Here is a 7,608-nt window from a genome sequence, read left to right on the forward strand (position 1 = left end):
GATCCCAAAAGAAAAAATAAAAACAATCAAACAAAGCAGTGGACAAAATTGTCACTATATAAGAGGATATACAAAAAGAACTCTAAATGTTAAGGGAATACATCAGAGATATACAAAGGAGCTACACAAATTTCTTTTATGTATTTAAAAATAGTAGGGGAGAAGGTGTTGAATCTGGGACACCACTTTGGTCTGTGATTTGGCCATCTGGAGTCTGCAAAATGACTCCCAGCAGTCCCATATCAGGAAATGTCTTTGAGTGGGGGCTTCTCAGAAACCTACTATGGTAGCAAGCACAGGTACACAGTGAAGGAAGGTGGAGGATAGTAGGCTGCTGAGAGTAGATTAATAGGAGCAGAGTATTGCTTTGTTCTCAGGCTGAGAGTTTATATTTTTACTTTGGGAGTTGGTTGTTAGCTGGCTTGAGTGAAGATAATGATCTGCTTCATGAGTTGCCAAGAAGTGAGGGTAAAAATGGTTAAATGTGGGGTAAAGGTGGTGGGGGTGAGAGTAAAGGACTAAAAATGAGCCTGTAAGGTGATGAGCCAATGGGAGAAGGAAAGTAAAACATAGACATTCTCCATATTGTAAACATAGATCAAACCCTATGAAATCCTATTAAACTATCTATGATTTATGTGTGAGGGCACTAGCCTTACATGGTTTGAGAATGGACATTGATGGAAAGGAAAATTGCCAGCGACTTTCCCAAGATAACCCCTCTTGTGCAGTGTGGAGGTTGGGGAAAGCCTGGGGTCCTCTTTTAAGTCCTCCCCGGCACCCACCTCGCTGGCCCCCTAGGTGGGGGCCCAGACATAGCCCTGGAGTCTGGGAGGAAGGAAAGGGAAGGCTGTTGGGGGGAGGCCGAGTCCTACAGCTTCCCCTAAGAGCCTCATTATTCCCCATGCTGGTGAAGGCTCCCGATCCTAGAGAGCAAAATACATATTTTGAATGTTGTATAAGTTATTTGCCTATTGAAATGAGTTTGAAGCAGTTATTTTAAAATGGAGTTGTCCTTTTACTCTTTATATTGATAAACTATTATAAATAAAACTATTCAAGAAATTAGATTCAGTGAACTTATGCAAGGGGTAGGTATATGAGGACTTCTTTTTAATGACTATACATTGGTTATAGAAGTGTATAAATGAATCAAATAGAGTCATTCTAACAAAACCACTTGAGGATAGTTTAAGCAAACCATTACCTATTTTTATATTGAAATAAGTGTAAGCATCTCAACTAATGGACTTATACTTGATCCACTGATTTGCACCATGATCTTCAAAAGTTGATTTTCTGTTATAGATGTGGTAGCCTAGTTCTTCCAAGGGCGGTTCAGGATCAGCAGTGGCAAACTGGGCAGCATCCTTGATTTCTTTCCTCACTTCAACATCAATTTCCTTTTATTCTTCAACACTGGCAAGCTTGTGGGTCACCATTCTATGAACAGCATAATAGGATCACTCTTGCTTCTCACATCCTGTATTTCTTCTCGGGTTGGTAACTGACTCCAGGATCATTCATGCTGTGTCCATGGTAACGATAAGTCTGCAGTTCCAGCAGTAAGGGCCCCTTTCCAGACCTACAATAAGCAATTGCAAACTTTGTCGCCTCCCGGACACATGAGATATCCATTCCATCTACTCGCAGTCCTGGGATGAAACAGCTTCTTTTGTAGTAATCAGTACTGACTGCTACTCTCTCCACAGATGTTCCCATTCCATAGTGGTTATTTTCACAGATGAAAACACAAGGCAATTTCCACAAAGCTGCCATATTGTAAGCTTCAAAAATCTGACACTGATTAGCAGCACCATCACCATATAAAGTCAAACAAACCTCATCATTTCCATTGTACTTACAGGCCAAAGCAATCCCTGCTCCCAAGGGCACTTGAACTCCAATGATTGCATTGCCCCCATAGAAGTTCTTAGTGTACAAGTACATGGAAATCCCTTTTTCTCCTATTTGGCCTGTAAGCTCAGCAAGAATTTGTTGGACAGGAAGACCACGAGTGAAAGTATAGGCTGTACTAAAGTGTTCTGTGGACTTGATGCCCACCTTCAGGCCCACACAACAAGCTTCCTGCCCATCACACAAGTGGCAGAAGCCACGAATAATCTTCTATTTGTACAGCTGATCTGCCCTTCACTCCATTCTGCGCACTGTCTCCATCATCCTGTAGTACTTGAGCCCATCTTCCCTGGTAACCACGGTTGTGACAGGGGGACCTTCTTCCAGCCGGTGCAGATCACATTTCTTAATTTCAAGAGTAGTATTATTTGCAAAATTTCCAGATGCCACCAGCACTCTCCTCCCTTGCTTCAGAGAGATGCCTGAAAACATGCAGAAAATGGCGGAGAGCATCTGTCTTCTGAAGTGTGGGCAGGAACCGCTGCAAGGACAATTCCCAAGAACCCAGGTGGTGAGTGGAGGGTGTCCCCAAGTCTCCTACTGAGAGTAGGCTATGCCCTATGTTAAACTCGACTTCTCATTCTTAGATAGGGCTGTTTGTTGTTAAGTTTTGCAAGTGTTTTATATATCTTGGATATTAAAGATATACATATGTATATATGTATATTATATGTATGTATATATGTATATGTTTACAATGTGTGATAATTAAGCATTTCCTCCCACTTTGTAGGATATCTTTGTTGCTTTTTATTTTTTTCATTGTTTCTTTGTAGTGCAGAACTTCATAATTTGATATAATCTCAGTTGTTTACTGCTTGTTTAATAAATGCATTGAGTCAGTGAAGGAAGATGCCTTATGAGGCAATGCCATGAGGGGTTTTGTCTGTTTTCTTCAATGTAATTGATGGAATTAAATCTGTTATTGAGGTCTGGAGTTTTTTTAGAATGAAATATAAAAAATGAATTCAAACACTATCTCATCTCATTTGCTTTTACGTGGAACTTCTCAGGGATTTTTGTATTTTAGTCATTGTTTTAAACTTTCAAAGATTGAGGGTTTTGTAATGTACAATACTGTTAATGAGAGTTTCTCACACACATATTTTCAAGACCAAACTTTTCTTACCAGTATGTCCACTTCCTTCCTCCAAGGCACCTCTATGAGCCTCCTTTTCATCTCTCTCCAACTTCAAACTCAGTTGTATAGATTAGTTCTCCCATAGTGTTGCCTTTGACACTTAGTTGTTGTCTTGAATTCCATCTTTGAAGTCCCACATACGAGAGAGAGAAAGAGAGAGAGAGGAAGATAGATAGATAGATAGATAGATAGATAGATAGATAGATAGATAGATAGATAGATAGATAGATAGATAGATAGATATGGTTCTGTATCTAATCCTTATGGAGACTGTATTGAATCTGTATGTTTTGGGAAGTTGACCATTATAACAATTCATGAACAGGAAAACATGTTTACATTACTTGTGTCCTGTTTTGTTGTTTATTTATAATGACAGTATACATCTTTAACCTCTTTTATTAATCTGATTTCGAGGTATTTTATTTATGGAGGACAAGAATGAGTGAAATTTAAAAATTTTTTCTATTTTATCATTTGAAAATGGAATTTCCATGAGTTTTGATGTTGAATTTTTAGTCTGCCATTTTAATCTCCAAATTTATTCTTTTGAGATGTTTTATTTGTAAAGTTCTTAGCTTTGAGTATAGTATCATGTCATTTTTTAAATAATGATAGTTTTATTTCTTCTTTTTTAATCTAGATTGCCCACAATTTGTATTTCTTGCCTAAGTTTTGTAGCAATGGCATTCAATATTATGTTGATAAGGTGTAAATCAACATTCTTTTCTGTGCCTGCTCTTATTAGAAAGGCTTTTAGATTTTCACTAGAGATTATGATGTTAGTTATAGACTTATTATAAAAAGCTTTTACTCTATTTTATCTTCATATTTTGGGTCTTGAATAGATGTTTGATCTTGTTAAACATTTTTTATTTGCAACTGTTGACATGATCATATTATTCTTATCTTTCCTTGTACTGGTGTATGTGAGCTGATGTATATTAGTCAAGCAGAAAATTTCAAATCATATTCTCTCAGATTATGTTAGTTTATACTAGTTCTCATATTTTTTGAAGGGGTTTATGGTAGTTTGTAACATACCCAGAAATGCTTGGGATTTAGACCTGGCTCTGTTCAGTACTAGAAATTTAATTGTATGCAAAGTATGGGCTTTAATCCCTCAACTATCTCTCTGGCCCTAATTTCTTGAATTAATTCTTTCTTTTTTATTTCCTATAACACTATTATCTATCTCCTCTCTTTCCTGTGATATGATATTAATTTCTCATCATTTTTGGCCTGAATTTTTACAAGACTTATAACTGATTTTTCTACATCTTTTTTTCTCTAGTAAATGTTCAAACATATCAGATTTATTTTTCTAAAGAAAAAATTATTTGGGCCCGGAGAGATAGCACAGCGGCGTTTGCCTTGCAAGCAGCCGATCCAGAACCAAAGGTGGTTGGTTCGAATCCCGGTGTCCCATATGGTCCCCTGTGCTTGCCAGGAGCTATTTCTGAGCAGACAGCCAGGAGTAACCGCTGAGCACCGCCGGGTGTGACCAAAAAAAAACAACAACAACAAAAAAAAAAAGAAAAAGTTATTTTATATTTTAGTGTGTCTACATATTTGTTATCATTATTCTTTTGCCATATGCCACTTCACAATAGCTGGTGATACGTTGTGACATATTTACTTTCCCAAGTGATTTTATTTTTTATTTTATTATTGGGTCTATTAAGAAAGAAGTATAATTAAAAACATAAGCTTAGCTATGTATACTTTACTTGAGGTCGTTCAAAAATTTTTATATTTATAATTCCCACATCACAAAACATAAATCAAGTTAGAAAATTCGAACAAAGAAATTTAAAGAAAGTTTTTTTGATGGAAATTTTTTAATTGTTTGATAATATTGACTTTATATATCAGAAATTGGGGAAATGGGCTTCTCTAACTGAGCTCTTTTACTTCTCTAAATCCCTGGGGCCAGAGAGATAGCATGGAGGTAAGGCATTTGCCTTTCATGCAGGAAGTCATTGGTATGAATCGGCATCCCATATGGTCCCCCGTGCCTGCCAGGAGCAATTTCTGAGCCTGGAGCCAGGAATAACCCCTGAGCACTGCCGGGTGTGACCCAAAAAAAAAAAAAAAAAAAAAAAAAAAAACAAACTTCTCTAAATCCCTAAAAAAAGGTACTATAAATAGCATGAAATAGTCATGCTAGGACTTGTGTGAAGTGGACACAGATGAAATAAGATAGAAACACTATGTCTGCTTCTAGAATAATATATTGTTTCTAATAATATAAAACAATATATTGTTTCTCTTCTAAAATAATATATACCACATATTGATAATAAATGTGACTATATCTAATAAATTACTCTAATTTAAAACATCCATATATGAAAATAGATATCCCAAGGCTCTAACTCAATTATCCACATTTGAGTATATTTTTATATCATAAAATAGTGATATTTTAGATATCTGGTTTTAATCTCTTCTCTCTGTAAAACATTCTCTGTTATCTTTCCAAGATGATTTCTGATAGAGATTAGAATAGTGCTTTTATAAATTTATCACCTTAATATGCATTTGGAAAAGTTGTTAATAACTAGAATAAATGGGTCCTATTCCCAGATGTTATATTAGAAAAACTGTTTTTGTTAACAAATTCTTACGGTGATTTGACTGCATGTAGTACTTAAAAAAACTCCTAATAAATAATATTTTAAATTTATCTGTCATTTGTCTATAAATAGGCCATACATATTTATTTTAATTATCATCCAGTCCAAGTCAAAGGTTTTCAAAATTGATTAACACTATTCCTTCTTTTATATGACTTTCAATTTGTTTTCTGATAAGTCAGTATTTCTCAGAGCTACTCAGTTCTTTATACTATAGACCTTACTGCATTTATACAAACTGTAATATATTATCTTGTGCATAGATAATTTTTCAATTATCTCCTGATAAGACAGTATTTCTCAGAGCAACTTTGTTCTTTATTAAATATTCTAGACATTTATACAGACTACAATATGTTGTCTTGTGTATAGAATTTTGTCTTCAAATGATACAAATTTTGCAATAAATTAAAAGTTACTAAAATGAATTATAATTCTTTGTATAAAGATTTATAGTAATCTGACTACAATAGTGTTAGTTTTCATGGTTTGGATTAACAAAGTTACGGCATTCTTCACCACCATCAAAATGCTCAAGACCACTGCCCTGGTTTCTTACTCTTTTAAACAAATTAATTGAATATATTTTAATGATGTCTATTAGTAACTACTATTAAAGAGTCACACAATATAATTCTGGTCTGCTTTTTTATTTCCCTATGCCATCTTTAGTATAAGACTCTATCATCTTTCTTGTTGGCATTATGACTGTTTCAAAGAATCCATTAAAAAAAACTCTCTTTTGAGGAACAATTGTATATTTTTGTACTGATTTTATATCACTCTCTTCAAGGAATAATAGTTTCATTACACATTCTTCAATCATTCAATGTGTGATAACCTTCTAGAGAAGAGAAGAAACAAGCTGAGACAAATGATCTTTTTATATCTATCGTATTCAATAGCACTATCCCTATAATATGTTCTTGCTAACAACTTAAATCTTACTAAAATGAGTTTATATGATTAAGAATACAAAGAACTGATGTCTCCTGAAACTTTGCTTACTTTCCATCTCTCCTAAATGAGATTACTATCTAGATAACATCTAGAGATGTTATCTCTAGGGCCTTTTTGGAATTGAAGGAGGATTATCCTCCCTTCCAGCTAGTTTCCAGCAGCCTCCACATCTGAACTCTGCCATATCAGCAAGTCCATCTCCTGACAGCTCTACTCATCAAATCTCACATTGCTCACAGTTATAGTTCTTGTCACTGGGTGAAGACAGGCAGGGAATAAAAAGAGCAACTCCCAGCCTAATCTCCAAGAGTTCCCCTAGGAGGTTTATTTAAAAGATTCAACCTCAGCACATCAGGATTACAGCAAACTCCATGAGGAAGACTTTAGAAACCTACAAAGTTCACTGAGTGAAAATAATCACTCTATAAATTCTAAAAATGACTTTAGTGACCCCATGATGTCAGTGAGTGCAAAGGAATGATGGCATGAGTAGGCAGTAAACATAAAAAACACACTCAAAAATGACAGAAATGTAGAGTAAGGTAGTGATATAAAGAAACTCAATAGATCTGGGCAGCAGAATAACGGCAGCTGTAAAAAAGATAAAAATCTCTAAGATTAGATGCAGGAAACCTCTAGAAAACAGCAGAAAGGAAATGAATTTCACTCAAGAACATTATGGGTTGAGTTTAAGAGGGACAACATAAGAATCATCAATGTCTTTGAAGAACAGGAAGGTGAATCTGATGAAGAGCCAATAACTGAAGAAATCAGAGTTAAGATTCCTCCAAAAACTGGAAATCGAGTTCCCATATGATCCAGCTATACCACTCCTAGGAATATACCCTAGGAACACAAAAATACAATACAAAAACCCCTTCCTTACACCTATATTCATTGCAGCACTATTTACCATAGCAAGACTCTGGAAACAACCAAGATGCCCTTCAA

At 35.3% G+C, this 7,608-nt stretch overlaps 1 pseudogene; it reads right to left on the minus strand.

Moving 5' to 3' along the window:
- Window positions 1-1,238: 1,238 nt before the first annotated feature.
- On the minus strand, window positions 1,239-2,370 carry LOC126001072 (pyruvate dehydrogenase E1 component subunit alpha, somatic form, mitochondrial-like; annotated as a pseudogene).
- Window positions 2,371-7,608: the final 5,238 nt, after the last annotated feature.

This window comes from Suncus etruscus, chromosome 2 (assembly GCF_024139225.1).
Source record: "Suncus etruscus isolate mSunEtr1 chromosome 2, mSunEtr1.pri.cur, whole genome shotgun sequence".
In the NCBI taxonomy this organism is placed as follows: domain Eukaryota; kingdom Metazoa; phylum Chordata; class Mammalia; order Eulipotyphla; family Soricidae; genus Suncus; species Suncus etruscus.